This window comes from Aegilops tauschii, chromosome 6, assembly GCF_002575655.3.
Source record: "Aegilops tauschii subsp. strangulata cultivar AL8/78 chromosome 6, Aet v6.0, whole genome shotgun sequence".
In the NCBI taxonomy this organism is placed as follows: domain Eukaryota; kingdom Viridiplantae; phylum Streptophyta; class Magnoliopsida; order Poales; family Poaceae; genus Aegilops; species Aegilops tauschii.
Window position 1 is genome coordinate 163,182,598 of NC_053040.3, and position 20,929 is coordinate 163,203,526.

A 20,929-nucleotide genomic window follows, 5' to 3' on the forward strand; every position below is an offset into this window, starting at 1 on the left:
CGCTCGGTTTGGGCCAGCACTCGAAGGAGCACTGGTCCGGGGGTTTAAAATAAAGATGACCCTCGGGCTCGCGAAAACCCGGGGGAAAAGGCTTAGGCGGCAAATGGTAAAACCAAAGTTGGGCCTTGCTGGAGGAGTTTTATTCAAGGCGAACTGTCAAGGGGGTCCCATAAATCACCCGACCGCGTAAGGAACGCAAACTCAAGGAACATAATCCCGGTATAACAGCAACTAGGGAGGCGAGAGTGGAACAAAACACCAGGCATAAGGCCAAGCCTTCCACCCTTTACCAAATATATAGAGATGCATTAATTAAATAAGAGATATTGTGATATCCCAACATGTCCATGGTTCCGGCATGGAACAAACTTCAACTTCACCTGCAACTAGCAACGCTATAAGAAGGCTGAGCAAAAGCGGTAACATAGCCAAACAATGGCTTGCTAGGAAAGGATGGTTAGAGGCTGACATGGCATAATGGGAGGCATGATATAGCAAGTGATAGGTAGCGGAGCATGGCAATAGAGCGAACAACTAGCAAGGCAAAGATAGAAGTGATTTCGAGGGGTGGTCATCTTGCCTGCAAGGTTCTCAGAGTTGTCGAAAGCTTGATCCTCGTAAGCGTACTCAACAGGTTCCTCGTTCACGAACTCGTCTCATGGCTCTACTCAAGACAAGAACACAAACAAACGGAACCACAATCAGCCACGAGAAATGCACAAGCAACATGATGCAAAACATGTATGATATGCGAGATATGATATGCGATCCATATGCGTGCTCCGGAAGGAAAATGATGAACATGGGAGTAACTTGGCAAACCAAGCATGCCACTGGAAAGATGAGGTGATTTCGGTTGAAATCGATATAAAGATCACCGGAAACGGATGCACGGTTTGCAAATGGCAAGCAAAACAAGAATGACACGAATCTGCGATAAACAGCAGGATAGCACTTAAAATGCAACAAGCAACAATGCTACAACACTCCAACATAGCAACAAAGCACATGGCAGTAAACTAAAGGAGATTCTTGACAAAAGATGAACACTGAGCTACGGCTAGTTCACAACATATCAAGCTCAAACAAGCATGGCAAAAGTGCAAAAGATAACAGGATCACAGACTTGGTGAAAAACTGGACATGGCAGAAAACAGCATCAGGTAGCAATGTTCAGAGCAAGAAATAAACATGCTACAAGAACTTAACATAGCAAAACAAGACCAGAAGATATGATGGCAAGCATGTAAACATAGCAAGTTCCGTTATCAGGTTCCAGACTTGGCAGAAAACAGAGCATGGCAGAAACAATAATATGTAGGCCTCTTTGTGAGCTTGATGCACTCACTACAGAGCAATGCACTACAAACCAAGCACACCTACAGCAAGATGGCATGTTTGTGAAGCTAACCATGGCAAGAACAATTGCATAGCATGTATGGATCAACTACAGTAAGCTTGGCAAAATTGTATATCATGTTAAGAATCTGCCAGAAATATTTTATAACAAAAGTAGAGCAAGATTGAGTCATTCTACGGCACTCCATAATTGCAACCAATTGTAGGAATGGATCAATTATAGCTATAGCTGCAAAACATCCTTACTGAACATCTCCAAAATAAGCATGGATCTCCCTGTAGCATCAAGTTTACATGGCAACAAAATTACAGCAGACAAGGACACAGAGAAATCAGTCCCTGAAAACAGAAATATTACGGAGCCTACTTTGCATGCTTGTGCTAGTCACCACAGGGATCACAAAAATACATGGCATACACCCTTGGAAAGATGGCATGGCATACTTCAAAACACATGTAGAGCTCATGCTCATAAGATGCACAGATTAAATGATACAAAAAAGACAAATCTCCAAGTTCTGTCAAGAACCAGAGAATAACAGCAACTAGCCCTTTTCCAACAGAGATTTGGGCATCAAGATGACCTCTACTGAACATGGTGCAACTGAACAAAATGAAGAGCATCACGAGACAAACAATTTGACATATTACACGCGCGAATCGGAGCTACATGCGAGGAGTTATGGCATCACGAACAGGGCAAGATGCTGAGAAAAATTATGACGGGAATTTCGGGGGGGTCGAGGAAAGTCAACTGTACACTGGTTTTCGATCGGATCTGGCCGGGCGCGCGGCGGCGGCCGGCGAACAGGCGGCGGCGCGGGTCGGCGTGCGGACCCGAGAGGCGGCGGCGGATCGGGCCGGGCGGGCCCCGCCTGGGCCCGGCGGGCCGGCGGCGTGGGGAGAGGGAGGAGGCGACGTGGCGCGCTCCGGTAGGCTGCGGGCGGCGGCGGACGTGTCCGGCGGCGGCGGGGGAAAAAGCTAGGGTTTCATCGGCATTTCGTATACGGGAGGGGATGCTCTTATATAGCTAGAGGGAGCTAGGAGAGTCCAAATGAGGTGCGGTTTTCGCTCACACGATCGTTATCGAACGACCTAGAGCATGGAAGAGAGTTTGGTGGGTTTTGGGCTGGTTTTGGAGGGGGTTTTAGCTGGACACTCAAATGGACTCTGCGGATGCCCGGTTAACCGTTGGAGTACCAAACGACCTCCAAATGGAACGAAACATGACTGGTGGTCTCCGGGTGGTATACTAGGGCCACTTGACAAGCCTCGGTCCATTCCGAGAAAGTTTGACACCCGCACATGAAAGAAAACAAGAGGGGTGCACCGGAGGAGATAGGAGCGCCGGATTGGAAAACGGACAACGGGGAAAATGCTCGGATGCATGAGACGAACACGTATGCAAATGCAATGCACATGATGACATGATATGGAAATGCATGACATGACAAAATGCAAAACGAAAAACAAAACCCGACAACGGAGGGAAAATTATAACACATAGCCGGAAAAGGCAAGAGTCGGAGTTACAAATATGGCAAGTTACATCCGGGGTGTTACAGCACCTCACTGCCGTCCACGATCTTTGCCGTCTGCTGGCCACCATCGGCGGACGGCACAATCCTTTGCCGCCTGTTTCTACGAAGCGGGTGGCAAAGAAGGCCTTTGCTAGCATGTGTTAATCCGGACATTTTGCCGTCCGCTATCGGATGGCAAAGAGGTTTGCCGTCCGTGAACCATGCCTTTGCTGTCCGCCATGGCGGACGGCAAAGAAGCTGATTCCAGTAGTGCTACCGACCCGTTACGGCCTATCGGAATTAAGCGCAGTAGCTTCATCTGGGCCGTCCAATATGATTCCAGCCCATTGTAAATTCCGACCCATGTATGGCCCATGATGTCTTTCGGCCCATATGAGGCCCTTTGTAACTCTCGGCCCATTAAAGGCCCGAGATGAAACTGGCCCATAATGAATAGTGTATCGCTTTATACCCATTAACAACCCATTATTCCGTTGGCCATTTCCATCCCGTGTTAACTTTCGGCCTTCTAAGCGCCCATTTATTCTTGGGCTCATTTCTAGAATTCGGTTAGATACGGTCCGATACTGGCCTGTTCCGTTTGTCGGCCAAATACAGCCCGTGGTTACATTCGGCCAGTTTGTGGCCCGTTAACCCGTTGGGCTGTTTTCATAGCATTATGAAATACGGCCTTTTAACGGCCCGTTATGGTCCACGAATAGTACGGCCCATGTTTGGCGAAATGATTATACGGCCCGTAGAAGGCCGATGGGTCCTACGGCTCGTAGAAGGCTCATGGATCATACGGCCCGTAGAAGGCCCATGGATCATACGGCCCGTAGAAAGTCCATGGATCCTATGGCCCGTAAAAGGCCCATGGATCCTATGGCCCATAAAAGGCCCACGGATCCAACGGCCCGCAGGAGGCCCATGGTTACAACTGTCGTGTGTTGCCATGATTATTGTGGCCTAATTACCAAAACTAGGTTATTGTGGCCACTAAAAAAACGCGGAAAAGGAACTGCAGTGACTACAAGCAAACAACTAAACAAGACAATAAGGAAATAAATAAGCAGGCAACTAACGCTAGCCTATTACAGCTATTGCACATATCACATCCACTGGGCATCAAAGTTCACCACCAGTGCAAATATAGGGAACAAAGCAGCATATTACATACACTGGCCGTCAAAATTGGCTGTGCAAATAAACACAGTAGCAAAACAAGTCCATAACTGAAACAACTTCAGAAGAGCTCAAGAAACGTTATCCTGGGTATCCACCATGCTGGCAATAAGCATAGCAAGCTTATTAGCTTTGTCCTGTTTGGCGCTAAAATCCTTCAACGCTTGCTATTGCACCAGAAAGTATGTATCTGAATGCTCCAGGGACTTCCGCAGTCCTTCCGCTTCTTGTCACAGCACAGCTGATCGATGTCTTTCAGCATGTAGTTGAGACTTAAGAAACCGAACTGATTCAGACAGTGAGTTGGAATAGCTTGTGCAAGCGGTAGTGGCTAGTAACTCGAACAGTAAACCAAGACAGGACTTTGGGGTTGCCTCACTATCTTCAAGATAGTTTTCCTTAGCTATTTTATCAGCTTTGTTGGAGACCAACAAGGATGTCTCACGATCCTGAACCTTATCTGCATTACTTCCTTTATCATTGCTTAATAAGGCACTCTTCCCCAATATTCTGTCAGCATTCTAAAAGAAGAAACAAGCAGACACATAATAGGTTTAGCATGTACTAGTATATGAAACTCATTTCAGTGAACCAGTTCATTAGTAAGGTGGACAAGATTAAACTACCAAGTCTTCTATTGCCAAGTAGTACATTATAAAAGCATCAAACAAACATATATCTATGTCCTATGGTCACTGCATTGTCTTGCCAAATCAAAATAGAGACACGGTTCAAATCATATCAGTTCAAGAGAAAGCAGCACTGAAAGAATACAAAGCGTGGGAAACTAAACGGCACAACAAGATTTCAGATGGGTACCACGGGTCTACATGTACAACAACACTATTGGCCCTGTTATGATGCTAGTAATGTGCATGATATGAGAAGTCAACTTTATACACAATTGCAATTGAAATCAACAGAGCTATTTATTAGAGAAAACCTATTAAAGAAACATGCGTAAACATACCTGTTGTGCCATTGAAGTTTCCATTGGATAGTTCAATTTAAAAATAAGTTTGTATGAGTAAATACAGTGATACAAGAGCAAAGCAGTATGCACGATAGCAATGGAATCTTAAATGAGAACAGTTGTTCTTTAGGTTTAAGCACTTGTTCTACATGAACAAAATACAGTAAGACGCAAGCATATAGTACTTAAAATAAAATGAGCTCATAGACCTTACCACATTCTTGGTTCGGGACCAGTAAAGAACAAGGCGTTCCCGGTCATCGTCCAGTAAATGTGTCTTAGGAGAACGTAAGGGGATTTGATGAGTTTCTTTGCCAGTGAAGTACGTTTTCTTCAGGTAATTCCGATACGGCCACCAAGCATTCTTGAAGATAGCAGAGGTATTAGCACAGGTTACCTCATCCTGAGTTTCCAAATCGGTCCTTCTCTATAGAGAAAAATGGGAAAATTTGCTATATTATAACCATCATGGAGGTAGAATGTATGGGACAAAGCAAAGTAATTGCCATGAATAACATTACTTACACATAACTCCTGGACAAACACCTGTAACTGGCATTTTCCTTCATCTTCAGTATAATATTTCCATGATGGGAAGATACGCACATAGGATTTAACAACATCAAATGCGATAGATGCTAAACTATGAATGGCTGGCTGTGCTTCCTCCACAGGAATATGTGTACTAACTGGTGGAGTTGGGGTTCGCCGTGGTAGTACTGGCGCTTTGGGCACTGGAGCTGCCTTACTAACTGCTCTTGTTTGGGAGCTCTGTGGTGGAGATGGTGCTGTGTCAACAGGAACTGGGTTACTATCTGCTGGGGTTGGGGTTAGACTGGGTGAAGTTCGTTCTCTATCCATCGCAGTATGGGTAAAATCTGCGAGAGTCTGGGTTATGTGTGGTAGGGATGGTTCTTGTGCATGTACAACCGGGGTGCTATCTCCACCAAGAGGTAGCACTGTTTTACTTGAAGACCATGTTTTTACTCTGTCGGCGTTCTGGGAACGGGGGTCCCCAGACATGCCTGCCTGCGGCCCACGGCATGGCTATGCTAGCGGGCCTGTACGGCCCATCTTCATCAACAAGGTATTCAAGACCCTCGCGAGGGGCCCAGCCTCGCGAGGCGGACGACGCAAGACCTCCTCAGGAGCGGCCTCACCAGGCTGCCTCGCGAGGAGCAGAGATATCAAGGCAGGGCGAACCTCGCGAGGATCTCGTGACGTGAGCCATGACGATCGGGATCAGGAGGGCGCCAGCGCGTGCAGCGTCCTTGTTTCCTCTTTGGTGCTAAGGAGGCCAGCACAGGCGCGGAATACCGAGGCATCAAGCAAAGGTTTCCCTATCAGTGCAACGAGACCAAGACCAGCAGGCCAGCAGGACGGAGGTCACCATGGAGCCCAAGACGGCGTCACCACCAGAGCCTTTTGCAGGCGAAGACCACTTTTGTCAGGATAGCTTGTACTAGCTGTCCCCCTTTCAAATTGCCCGCCATTGTTGGCTCCCTTCCTGCTCAATATTTGGGGAGAGGACCAGGGCCTATATAAGTAGAACTAGCCACCACAGTAGAGGCGAAGCAAGCCTGAGCTGATCAGATCTAGAGCCAACCCCTGGCCACACACCAAACACAAGAACACCTCAACCTCAGGAGGTTGTTCTTCCCCTTGTACTGTTCATCATCAGCCCAAGAGGCAATCCACCACCACCACCACACTGGAGTAGGGTATTACACCACAACGGTGGCCCGAACCAGTATAAATCTTGTGTCCCTTGTGTTGTGAGTTCGTCGAGTTCGTCCGCGAGATCTTAGCGAGGTAGGGCGTAGATCGGTAAAAGGAAAAGAACTTCGCGCACACCCCAGAGTTCGAACCTTAAGGGTTTTGCCGGAACCCGAGATCCGACATTTGGCGCGCCAGGTAGGGGTGCGCCGGAACTTCCTTTCCGTCCTTCGCGTCCAGTCGCTCCGTCGTCTCCATGGCAGACGCTCGCCGCGCTCGAGCCGAGCGCCGGCCTGCCCTCACCCCCCGCGTTGCTCAGACGGCTCCTGTCGGCGGGCCACCTCGTCGTTCTCCGTCTCCTGCCGCCAATGCCACCACCGGCCCGGTGGGGAACGAACAGCAAGCATCCTCGCTGCATCTATCGGTGCGGCAGGACGGCCGCACCACCACTCCATTGCGGACCCCGGCCGGTTCCTCGTCCCATGCGCGTGGCGCTCCCATGGACGCGCATGCCGCGCTCCTCATGGCGAACGAGCTCCTGCGCTACCGCCCGGTCGACGACCTCTATGAGGACTGGCTCGACCGCGTCGCCGAGATCGTCCGCGCCGCAGGGGGCTCCCCGGCGCCGTCCCTCTCTCTGCCTCGCCCTCCGCCAGCCACGGGCGACGTAGCTCATGGAGCGCCTCCACCACCTTTGCCCCAAGACGGTGCCTTGGTGCCAAGGCGCGCGGCCCCACGGCGCGACCCGCCACGCCCGGTGCCCGCGCGCGAAGAGAGAAGCTGCCAAGAAATTCCTCGGCCGCGAGAAGCTGCACCTGCGCTCCCCGCGCCACCTCGCAAACACCGCGCGCTACCTGCGGTGGCGGCATGCGGGCCTCATCAAGACCAAGCTCCACCTCCGAGATGGGCCCCGGCAACCACGACCGGCTGGCGTGCCTCCACCCCTGAGCTGTGTAGCGTCGCCTGGCCGGGCAAGTTCAAGCCGGATCTTCCTCCTCGCTACGACGGCACCCTCGACCCCGCGGAGTTCCTGCAGCTCTACGTGCTGAGCATCAAAGCGGCCAACGGCGACGTGAAAGTCATGGCGAACTGGTTTCCTATGGCTCTCAAGGATGGTACCCGCTCCTGGCTCCTGAACCTGCCACAAGGCTCGATCTCCTCCTGGGACGAGATGCGCGACCGCTTCGTCGCCAAGTTCCAAGGCACTCGCGACCGCCCGCCGGCCGCGAGTGACCTGCGCCGCATCAAGCAACAACCAGGATAGACCCTCCAGAAGTACATCCAGAGCTTCAACAACACTCGCCTCAAGATCCCCAAGGTGACGGATGAGGCCATCATCTCCGCGTTCTCCGATGGTGTCCGCGACATCAAGATGAAGGAAGAGCTCGTTATCCATGAGGAGCTGTGCACCTCTCAGGAGCTATTCAACCTGGCGACCAAGTGCGCAAGAGCTGAGGAGGGGCGCCTCTCCCTCCTTGAGCTGCCAGCTGCGGGCACCGAGGAGAAGAAGGCCAAGGCCAAGGACGTGAAGCGCAAGGAAGCAGCAGTGCTCGCAGCGGAGCCGGACACCAAGCGAGGCAGAGATCAGCCCGAGTCATCCAAGAGCAGCCGACCGTTCTGCGCCTTCCACAACCTGAACACCCACAACACCAGCGATTGTCAAGAGCTCTAAGGCATTTGAGAAGGACGCTTCGGTCGACGCCCCGAGCGCGGCGACCGGGGCTACGGCCGAGGGGGAGGACGTGGTGGCGGACGCTGGGACGACCGTGGCCCCCGCCAGGAGTGGCGCGACCGGCCTCGTGAGGACCACTGGCAGGATCATCCTCGCGAGGGCGCTTGGAGGGACCAGCCTCGTGAGGATCGTCCTCAGGGCAACGCCGGTCTTCCCCCACTGCCGCCACCGCCAAGAAGGAATGATGACCACCATCAAGGCGAGGGGGCTGGGGACTTCCAGGAGCCGCGCGCTATCGTCTGCCTCCTGGGTGTAGCCCATGCCCCAGCCTTGCAGCGCATCTTCAGGCAGTTTGCTCGTGAGGTGAATGCAGTCCTCCCCAAGCTTGAGGCCAGACGCCCGCTCAGGTGGTCCCAGTGTGCCATCACCTTCAACTCGGCAGATCAGCTCAAGTGCGCAGCCACCGCTGGCGCTCTCCCAATGCTTTGTTCACCGGTGATCAGCAACGTGCAAGTTACGAAGACCCTCATCGACGGCGGCGCAGGGCTCAACGTCCTGTCCGTCGATATGTTCGACAACCTCCAAGTCCCATATGACCAGCTTCAGCCTACCAAGCCTTTCTCAGGAGTGACCGACGGCTCCACCACGCCGATAGGGCAAGTCCGCCTCCCTGGGACCTTCGGAGAGCGCAAGAACTACCGCACCGAGCTCATCGACTTCGACGTCGTGCACAACCGTCTGCCATACAACGCCATCCTTGGGTATCCAGCCCTAGCCAAGTTCATGGCAGTGACCCACCACGGCTACAACGTCCTCAAGATGTCGGGAAGCGGCGGAATCATCACAGTCCCATGCGAAGAAAGAGACACGGTATGCTCCCTCGAGCGTGCCTTTCAAGCTGCAGCAATCGACGACCCCAACAGCAAGAGCGAGGGCCCTCCAGAGGCCATCCCCAAGAAGAAGCAGTTGCGCCATGCCGGACCTTAGGAGGGTGGCGTCGCGGCTAGAACCTCATCAGGATCAGCGCCCGCTCTAGGGGCGCCTCCCTCCATCGCATAGGAAGGCGCGCCCAGCGCCCTCCTCGGGCAGGGCTCGGGGGCTTTCTTCTGGAAGGCCTCAGACCTTGCCCACATCACGAGGGAGGCGCTTGGGCACCACTTAGAGGCGTGCTTCGCGGCACGTTTCCCTCAAGAGAACATAGGGTAAGGAGCGCCCACCGCTCAGGAGTTCATCACCAAGACCACTCAGGAACTACAAGATGCAAGGACCATGCGTGGCGACCGCCGCTCGCGAGGTATAGCTCCCCATCCAGGCGAGGATGCCGGGCTGCGCATCTGCGTCGACTTCCCGGGGCTCAACAGGGCCGCCTCTCAGGAGCTCTTCTAGCCTTCGCGCGTGGGCCAGTGCGAGGGCCCACCGCACAACTACGTTCGCATGCCTTTTGGCTTGCCGAGCGTGTCGTTCGTCTACCAGCGCAACCTGTGGTGCGTCCTGGCGGCTCAGGAGGCCAAGCATCGAGCCGTACTGGCAGAGACGGAGACGGTCCTTAGGGAACCACCTGAGCCCCTAGAGCCTCCCGAGGCTTAGGGCCCCGGTGGCTCGTGAGGAGCTACCCCTTCGCGGCATGCCTTCAGCTGCACCAACTCTCCTTCGTCGACAGAACCAGGTGACATTTTCCAAGTTCGTTTAGCTGGGAGCGCCCCTTGGGCTGCATTATTCCGAGGCCGCGTGTGTCTGTCCCTGTGGCATGTACCACTTTTGCTTATGTCTTTAGCTTACCTTGCTGGGGGCGCCCCTCGGGCTGCATCATCCCCAAGCCACTTGGGCCTGACCCAGTGGTATGTATCTTTCTGCATTCACCCAAGATGATCTGCCTTTCATGCATAACTTGTCCATGACTATCGCCTGCTCGACTATCACCTCCCACGGGGGCTACTCACACAGGCACGGCGCTGGTGCATGGGCCCGTCCCTGCCACGTCGACAAACCTGAGCGGTCGAGCTCTGGCTCGCGGCACGCCCCGCGTACGTCACCTCACCAGGCCCTCAGTGCCCTCACCTCTTTGCGGAACAACCAGTGGCAGGCTGGCAATCATATCGACAAACCGTGTTTCTTCTTGTGCTAGTTTGCAGGGATCTCATGAGGAGGATAGCAGGCGGCACTGCGAGTTTCCTTTTTCTCCCGTGCAATTCGCTTGCGCGTTAAAGGGGGGGCTCCTGAGCATCGTGACTCAGGAGCTCTTACTGGCTCTCCAGCCCTCACCCCCTGGCCTTGACCACGGCATCGCGACCTGGCATACCAGCGGCGGCTGAGCTCGCTCGAGGGCTAGGACCTGAGGACGTAGAGCACTAAGGAGAGCACGGGAGGAGGGAAACTCGTATGGGCGCAACCTAGCTACGCTGCAAAAGCTTGCGCGCAGGCCTAGCGCACCACAAGTGTCGTCACGGAATCGACAAGATAAGTCTCGCGCTCGGATTGGCTAATTGTTGGAGCCTAAGGGTCATGCACGCCGCAGCCCCGTTGCGGCCACGTCGCCTCCCTTTCTTTCCTTGCCATGGCTGCTTGAGCGCTAAAGGGGACCTCCTGAGCATCACGCCTCAGGGGCTCTTACTGGACCTCGGGCCGCACACCTCCTAGCCTTGACCACGGCACACGACCTGGCATACCAGCGACGGCTGTAGCCTGCCTGGGGACCGGAACCTGTCAGCGTAGAGCAACAAGCTATCGCGAGGATGGAAAGGGAGACCGAGCCTTAACGGGACTTGCGTTCGCAAATTTTCATAACAAGGAAGACGTACACAAAAGACATTACAGACCCTTTACACGCCCCCACGGGGTACTACTTGACTCCTCGCAGGAAACCAAAAACGAGAACTTAAGGGAATTCTATCTACACCCTCCCGTGGCGGACGCCATCATCAACAGTGAGCCACGGGAGGCCGGCGCCAACCCCATCCAGATCAGCGGCGGCGGCGGGTGGATGCCGCAGCCCAGCTCCGGGCACGACGAGAGATCGGGGGGGTGTAGCTATTGTCGCTCGTCTCCAGAGTCTCGTAGAGCTCGGGAGAACCACTGGACTCCCAGGGGCTGCTGCTGCTGGAGTAGCCGCGAGCGGAGCGCGCGCCAGCCTGGCGCTCCCCTCCAGGGCAACACTCCAGGCGGCAGCCCTCCGCGTCGAAGACCTTGAAGAAGAGCGTGGAGGCGCCGTCGTACTCAAAGTGGATCGCGAGGGCGCCTTCCGCACAGCAAACCCGCGCGACCTCTCCCCAGCCGCGTGTCATGAAGATCTTATCAATGGGGACCACTTCAACTTCTGCTCCGGTCGCCGGAGCATCACAGTCAGCATGCTGCAGCCAGAGCTCGAGAGGCCCCCTCGGCGGCATTACATCAGAGAAGAACCGCGGGAAGCAGATCCAAGAGCTTGGAGGCATCGGCGCCCATAGCACAAGCTCGCGCGAGGAATCCGCGGCGTGGATTCCAGGAGCAACGGCACGCATCGCCATTGCGCGGCGACCACGGACGCGGCACGAGTGGCGCTGCTTGTCGCTCCCTCCTCGAGCGACCCCGGCTTGGGCGTACAGGGGTAGTGGATACCCCGGAGGAGGCCGCTCCACCAAGGCCTCGTCACCACCTGCATCGCTGCTTTGTCACAACGGTGAACCGGTCTCTTCTTCGGCGGAAGCGGCCCTGGATCATCGCGAGGAGCCTTTCCTTTCTCTTTAGCGGAGAACCTTCGGATGGGCGCCATTGCTGCTAGCGGTGGAGCAAGGAAGAAGAAAGCGAGGAAGGAAGAGATGGGCGACGGGGGCTCTGCCCCGCTCCCCATTTATAGTGGAAGAAGGCCAACCGGCGCCTCCCATGATGACAGGTAATAATGAATTTCCTTGCATGTCGCAGGGACTTGTCAAGTCGAGCAGTTGCCGAGGCAGCGTGGGGAAGCGGAGACGCCCACGTCCAATCAACCGCCATGCGTCAACCGAAGCTGCAGGCTTTTGGGGCCCGCGGTGCTCCGCACAAGCCCGAGCACACCTTGGGCCCGGGGGCTACTGTCGGCATTCTAGGAATGGGGGTCCCTAGACTTGCTTGCCTGCGGCCCACGGCGTGGCTATGCTAGACCACAACGGTGGCCTGAACCAGTATAAATCTTGTGTCCCTTGTGTTGTGAGTTCGTCGAGTTCGTACGCGAGATCTTAGCGAGCTAGGGCGTAGATCGGTAGGAGGGAAAGAACTTTGCGCGCACCCCAGAGTTCGAACCTTAAGGGTTTTGCCAGAACCCGAGATCCGACATACTCCGCTAGATACTGGCATCACCTGCTCCAATTCAAATGGCTGATAAACAGGAAACATAATTGAATGTACATACATTGTATGAGAGACAAATGCAATAGATAGTGTGGAAAAAAGAGGGCATTAAATAATTGACATGCATATTGTTTAACTAAAACGGATAGCATGACATAATTTCACATATATAATGTCTATCTAAAATGGATCACATAACATAACATAATTCAAAGATATGATGACTAATTAAACAGGATCGCATGACATAATTCACATACATGTTATCTAAGTAACCAGGATCGCATGATTTAATTCACATATGTGATTTATATGCTAAGCGGAGGGCATTCGCATATATGATGTCTGAACTAAGAACATGGTGTTGAATATTGTGTATATGATGTCTAAACTATGTAATGCAAGACACCATATGCATGATCACTACTAGGAAAAACCCTAGTAGTAGCGCGGGTTAAAAGCTAGTAGTAGCGCGGGTGCCTGCGCTACTACTACGGCGCTATAGCTAACTAGTAGTAGTAGCGCGGTGCATCCCTTGCTACTAGTATGTGTGTTAGTAGTAGCGCGGGTTCGTCACGTGCTACTACTAACTATCTGTAGCGCGTGTCTGTGACCCGCACTACTTCTATTAATTTGAAAAACCAAAAAAAAATCTCGACCCTGTGTGTTCTGTCAATGGTTCGGTCGACGGCGTCGACGGCCATGGTGACGGGGCAGCGGCGACGTGCACGTTGGCCGTGAGCAGGGAGATCTCGGCCATGACGCGCGCCTCGTGGAAGCTGTTGAGGGCGGCCGCGGAGGCTAGCCCGGCGTGGGCCGGGAGCTGGAGGACCTGGATCTTGGCATCGTGCGTGGGGAGCAGCACCTTGCGGTAGCCGTCGCCGTTGAGGTCGGCGAAGAGCGGCAGCGGGAGGCTGTCCACATCGTGCTTGATCGGAACCCGTCGTCCGACAGGTGGTACCATGCCTCCTGGAACGAGAAGTCGCCCTCGTGCTGCCGGAGGAGAAGGGGGATGGGTCAGCTAGGGTTCCAGATCGAATCGGAGAGGGGGGAGGAGGAGGAGGGCTGACCTGGAGCGAGAAGAAGACGACGAAGGCGGCGAGGAGGAGGATGCTGAGGTCGCGCTTCCGCATCTTAGCGGCGGCGAGGAGCTCCGGCGACCTCCCACCGGAGGGATCTCGGAGAGGGAGGGGGAAGAAAGAAGAGTGTAATAGCGGCGGCCACCGCTGGAGTACGAGGGAAAGAGGAGTAAAGTGAGAGAGGGGGAAAGTGAGGGAGAGAGGAGGGATTCGGCCGAGGATATGGGCATTTCACCTACCTCGTATTTAGTAGTAGCGAGGGGTATAAAACCGCGCTACTACTATCAACTTAGTAGTAGCGCGGGTTTGTACCCCTCGCTACTACTACGGCATGTCCCGGGAGGGCACGGTAGAGACCGCTTAGTAGTAGCGCGGGTTAAAAACCCGCGCTACTAGTATCAACTTAGTAGTAGCGAGGGGTAAAAACCCACGCTAATAGTAAGTAGCAGTAGCGAGGGTTATAAACCCGCGCTACTAGTAGTGCCTATAAGCTTTTCCCTAGTAGTGGATATGAGCAATAGAACTGTGCCAAGTTAGAGCATAGACCTCGGTGGGGGAATAGGACTGGTCATCTGTCTCTGAATCCATCTCCGAGGAGCTATCGAGACCCAGCACGAGATCTGCTTCGGCAAGTAGCACTGTCTGCTCTAAAGGCCTTGTTTTCACTCCAGATTTTTCCATCACCCACTCAAATGGCTGATTCACAGGAAGAGTAGTTTAATGTACAAACATTGTCGACAAATGGAAATTTAATGAAGAAAAGGATGGGCTAGATATCATTCAAATATACGATGCCTGGTTAAACAAGATGGCATTGCACATTTCACATATATTATGGCTGGCTAAAAGACATGAGACTGCATAATTCCCATATATGATATTGAAACTAAACAGGTGGCATTACAGAACATGTCTAAACTAAGCAAATGACATATATGATGTCGAAAGTAGGCACTGCAAGGCAACATATGCATGATATGACTAACATCATCATGCCAAGTTAGAGTAAACACCTTGGGGGTAAATAGGAGTGGTCAGCTGCGTCTGAATCCGCCTCAGAATAGATATCTTCCTCCGGATTACAATACGGAGAGGGGGGGAGGGTTTTCCATTGAACCCACCATGGAGCGATGTCTGCATGACATTGTATTGCCGCGCAAAACTCTTCTCTTTTACTCTACATGTTCAGCATGACTGTGTATGTCGGTGTACAAAAGTAGGGGCACCCCTTTGTACCCCTTTACTTGTGCACGGGCAGTCGGAGCCGCGCGCCATGGGCACACTAAGTAGAGCAGAGGAGGGAAGCCGGAGAGAAGCCAAAGCACAAGATGGCCAAAGCAACGCCAAGACATAGGACATAAAGGACAGAAGGGCGAATCAGGCTCCCCGGCAAGACCCTTGCTGGGGCGGCACGCCCGACGCCAACAGAGTGAGCCACCCTTGAGCCCACGGGTTCCAACCCAACCAACTACATTGGAACTAGGGCTCGGGAGGCACCTCCGTGGTGGCATGCAGATCTTTGTCAAGACCATAGAGATGTGAGATCAGATGAGAACCAGAAGACGGCGACCCTCGGCGGGATCCTTGCCGAGGAGATCCACAAGACCCCCGACAAGCGCCTTGCCGGGGACGACTGCAATGCCACGGCGAGACCCTTGCCGGGCCCCTGGCAAGGCCCTCGCCGAGGGCGTCAGCGGGGCCACAGCCAGGCCCGCGTTGACCAAGACTCCACCGCCGTACCCAAGCAGCTGCTAGCTCAACCAGCTGGGCAGGCACCTGAATGGCAACGGGCGGCCTCTATGCCAACTCAGCAAGCACCTGCGTGGTGGCATGCAGATCTTCGTGAAGACCCTACCACCGTGCCACCTCAGCTGCCTGCCTGCCTACATGGCGCCGCATGCATCGCTGGCCTGGGCGCGTGTCGAAGCAAGGCGAGGCGGCGACAGACGGGACGGGCCTCGTTCCCGCCCCCGATAAAGCTAAGGGACACCTAAGCTACGCATTAAATGTGTCTTGTCCTGTAACACGGGCGATAAGCTCGCAGCACTGTATACCTTTCCACCTCCTGTGTGCCACTGTGGCAGCCCCTTCCGACTATAAAAGGAGGCCCATGGCGTACTAGAGAGGGATTCGGCTCTTTTGGACTACGCAGCCACCATAGCTAGCTCAAGAGCTCAAGAACTCTCTCAAATACACACCAAAGCAGGACTAGGGTATTACGCTTCCTCGCGGCCCGAACCTGGGTAAACGATCCCTGTGTTGACTGTTAATCCTGCTCTTCTCATGACCCCGTGCCCCGGCAACCGTAGTAGGGATTCTTGTGATCCCATAGGTGTCGTTTTCCACCGACATATTTGGCGCGCCAGGTAGGGGGCGCAGTTGTGTGAATTTGGTTTAGCAACCAGCTTAGCAGTTCCTCATGGCCATGGTTTCTAAGGAAGAAGACGTCCAAGAGGATGGCGCCGCCTGCATACACGAAGGGCGCCCGTTCGGCGACAAGAAAGCTAAGTCATGCAAAACTTTAGATATTCCTTTTTATATAAGGTCATTCCCCTTGGAGATCTTGTTCTTTGTATGGAAAACCTGCACGCAAAGGGGCCCTCCCGTGATTGGCAACGCCTTTGTTCTATTTCGAGTCCGCTCAATAGCTCAAGCGGCCGCGTCGAGAGTGGCAGGGTAGCCCTCCGCAATTGGCAACTCTCTCGATTCTGACTCGAGTCAAGCTCGACAGTTCGAGCGGCCGCGTTAAGGGCGGTAAGGTGGTTTGCCCGGCAGCAAGCACACCCGGCGGGCCAATGGGGATCCGTCCTCAAGACGCCGCCCTGGGTTTACACGCCGGCAAGCCTACCCGGTTAACATAGGGTGGACATACAAAGGAAAATCGAACAGGAAAATAACATGCATCATATCAAAAGTACTACAGAGTTATATTAAATCAAATTGTTGCTGCGGTTCTAACTAAAGATAGAAATTGTCTTGGTCATGAACCTGCAGCGGCGATAAGAAACGGGGTGCCTAATCCCGGCGCTGGCCCTCCACCCTTTGAATTCCGTCGATGAGGCTGATGATGGGCTCGATACGCTCCAGCGCGGTGTCGAAGTCAAGGGTGGGGTTCCAGTACGCCACCTTGGTGAGGACCTTGGTCATGGCACCTCGGCAGAGCCTTCGGTTCTCGTCGGCCAGTAAAGCCGCCCTGTTGGAGTGGAACTGCTCCAGGGCCCCAAGGACGCCCTCGAAGAATAGGGTCAGCTTGGCGTTGGTAGTCCCACTGCGCTCTGGGGCGTACCTCACATTTGGTATCCCCCATGGTAGCCAGCTGCGAGGTGATCCTGCCAGCGACGTCCATGAGACGGCCGATCCAGCGGTTCACACCCTCCACAGACTCCTTGTGGTTGGTGGCCTCGTTCTTCCGCAGCTGCTTCTCGGCCTCCAGTTCCTTGACCAGGGTCCCCTCCCGGGCCTTGGCCTCCGAGAGCATCCCCTCAAGGCCTTCTAGCTTCAGCTTCAGGTCCCGAAAGGAGTTGTTGGCCATGGAGAGCAGCTCGGCCTTGCCGAGGACTGCGGCCTGCGCGTCAGCCAAGGCGCCCTTGGCCGTGTCCCTCTCCCCCGTCAGCTCCAGGGCCTACTTCTTCAGCTCGTCCTGCGCCACCTCCACCTGCTTCACCTTGCCGGCGTGAACCAGAGCCTGGGCATCGAGCGCCTCTCTGTGCCTCTGCTCCAGCTCCTGGGTCTGCTGCACGACGAGCTTCTCCACCTCTTCATCCTTGTCGCGGAGCGTTGCGGCAAGCTTCTCCTCATGCGCGGTAAGGTCTTCCTCCTGGGAGTTCAGCGCGGTCTGGTGCTGGATCTGAGCGGCCTCGGCTGCGGCGGCCAAGCTCTCCGCCGTCTCCTGGGCCTTCTTGATGTCGGCCAGCTTCATGGTGAGCTCCACGTCGCGCTTGGCCAGCTCGCCCTAGGCGGCCTTCAGCTCTTCGCTAGCTTGGCGGAACCAAGTCTGCGCCTCGGCGACGTGCACCTTGAGGTCCGCCTCCGCCTTGTCCACCGTTGCCATCCTGGACTTGGCCTTGTCCAGGCGGGCGCGGTGGAGCGCTTGGAGCTTCCGGAAGTTGGCGCCCATGATCTGGAGAAGCCACTCCTTCCGAGAGCCATCGCCACCGGTGCTCGGTTCGTCCACAACCTCGAGCCCGGCGGCAGCAAGCACCTCCTCGTCGAACACCTCTCCCTCGATGGGTGCCCTGGGAGGTGGACGAACAGGTCGTTGGTCACCCTCAGATACCTGCCGGAGCCGGAGGCAGCAGAGGAGGAAGGCTGGTCATCGACCACCTCCTCCTCGGCGGCGGCCTTGCCAGCCTCCCCGGCAGGCCCCTTGGCGGTGTCTTCGGCGGCACCCTTGGCGGTCTCCTCGGCAGCGATCTTCTCGGCCTCTGCCGCGGCGTCCTTGGCGACATCCTCGATGACGGCGTCTATGTCCTCCTAGTCCGGCGACGGACGATCTGGATACCAAGAAGGGGATGAGACAAAGCCAAGACCGAGAGCTAGCAAGGAAAGAAAAAGAACAGGAACGAGAGGCGAACGACTTACCAGCGCCGGGCTGGGAAGCAGAGGTCCCCTCCTCGCCAACATTTGGCGCCAAGGCGAAGCCACCGGTGCCCGAGTTCTCCTCCTCCTCCTCCATGTGCGTGGGCTCGGTGCTTGGCGCCCTTGCCGGGGACGCCCCTTGGGGCGGCGTGGTCGATGGGGGCGGCGTGTTGGGGGTAGCCCTCTGTGGCTCCTCCTGCTGGTGTCCTCCTCCTGCGACCACGACAAGGTCAGCACCAAGAGATCGTGCTCCCAACACATGTTGACGAGGGGTGAGTGATGAACTTATGCCGGGGGCTGCTGTCGGGGCTGCTCAACACCACCAGTGGCGCCCTTGAAGTACCCGCCGGGGGATGGCCACCCGCCGAGGCCTTGGCCCTCTTCACCCTCTGGGCCAGCGTTTCCGCATCCCTGCAAAGGTGAAAACAAGTCAAGACAAGCGGCACAGATTGAGGAGACGGAGATGACAAAAAGGGACAAGATACTTACTCGTCATCCACCTCCTCCTTTGTTGCCTTCCTCTTCCTCCTTGGGCTGAGGGACCCGAAGTCAAAGGTGACCTCCGCGTCGACGTCTGCCGAAGGAGGGGAGGGGGCGGAGTCTGGACGTGCTTGGATGAAGAGGAGGCAGATGCTTTCTTCTTCGCCACTGCGGCCTTCACCACCTTCTTCGCTGCCGCGGCCCTCGTCTAACGTGCGGACTCCTCCGGAGCCTTTGGCCGCTGCGTGGCCTTGACGGGCCGGAACGGCTCACCGGAAGTGGCCCGCCGCAGGACTCGCCTTCTCCCCGTGGCTGGAGGGTCAACAGCCTCGGCCTCCTCCTCTGACGACTCGTCGACCGCCTCCTCGACGAGAGGAGCCCCGGTGCCGGCGATGCTGGCCGCCCCAGTGGCCTCCGCCCACTGGGCGAGCTCCTTCTCCTCCGCTTCCGCCGCGGCCTTGTCCTCCATGCCACCGGCGCTGCCGGCCTCCTCGGCAAGCTTCGCCTCCATCGCCCTGGCGGCGATGTAGTCCAGCTCCGCCTGGGTGGTGTCCTAGACGAGCCACGGCTCGGCGGTGACGTACCCCTCATGCAAGGTGTCGAAAAACTCCTGCACTTGAATTTCCTCCAGCTCCACCCAGCTCGGGTCAAGGCCACGCGCGTTGAAGTCTCGCATCATGGCGATGACGTCGGTCCGGCGCAAGTTGTTGCTCAGCGGGACCACTCCTGCTGGCAACTTGAACAAAGGCCCCTTGGCGACCTTGCTGACCTTTGCAGCGGCCCTCGCTGCCTTGCCGGTCCGCTCGACCTCGCCGTCGCGGTTCACGTCGAGCTGGAAGAGCCACTGACAGAAGTGGGCGTGCCCCATCATCGTGAGGTTGTGGTCGAGGCCGGGGCGAAGCCTCATGATGTCGGCGACGTTCGTGAAGAGCCAGGCCGGCCTCCCCTTGTTATGCAGCGGAGCGATTCGGCGGCGGATGAAATCTGCCCCGATCATCTCAAGGTTGAGCCCGGCCTCGGTATGGCGAAGGATCTTGGTGGTGGCGACCGAGAGCTTCGCATCATCGGTGTCAATGTCTCTCCAGTCACCCCAGCAAAACGGCGGCGCATCGCGGACCCGGCAAATGTTCGGCGGGTCCTTCTCTTCAATCCAGCACCACCGGCCCTGCCATTCTTCCCACCTCTCCTTCATGGCGCCCTCCGGGTATGCCCCCTTGGCCCGTGGGATCCAGGCGACACAACCGGAAATGGCGCCCCCCGATTGGATTCGAGGGAAGAAGTAGTGGCGGAAGAGCGCCGTGTTGGGATGCACCGCGGCGAAACCCTCGCAGAGGTGCGCAAAAGGAGCCATGCACGCCACGGCATTCGGAGTAAAATCCAAAAGGTGGAAGCCGTAGGTGTGCATGATGTCATTGAGGAAATCGGAGAAGGGGGGACAGAGCCTGCAGGAGAAGTAGTCAACAAAGAAAGGGTACCGATTTGAGGCGGCCTCGGCGCAATTGACGGGGATGACGCGCGTGGCTGGATGCCCTGTCGTCTCTCCCCTCATCTTCACCCCCCACAGGGGTTTGAAGGCCTCCCGGAGCTCGAACACGTCGACCGTCGAGGGGAAGTAGGCGAGCTGCGTCTGCTGCGCCGCCAACGCACTCGCTGGCAGCTCCGTCGCTCCGGCGTCCTTCGCCACTCCCATGCCCTTGGTGGATTTGGGCGCCATGGCGGCTGGGGGGAGCAAGAGATAGAAGACGGCGGAGACGCAGCAGCGGCCAGCAAAGGCGAGAGCTCAAGAAGGAGGAAGAAAGGGGGCGGTGGCTCTGAGATTGGAGAAGACGCAGGAAAGGGGGTAAAGTGAGCAGTGCACCCGCAGTTATTCCTTTTTACGGGGAAGGCGCGGGCCGCCTCCTTTCCCATTAACTGCGATGTGACGCATCCGTGCGAGAACCGCCCCACGCATGCCGCCCACGTCACACCTGACCCCCCACGTCGCGTTTTCAACGCGGGTCATGGGGAAGTGCAGCGGACGAAGAGTTACTGCGGTAAAAATCCGCCCCACCTGCCCGCGCACCGT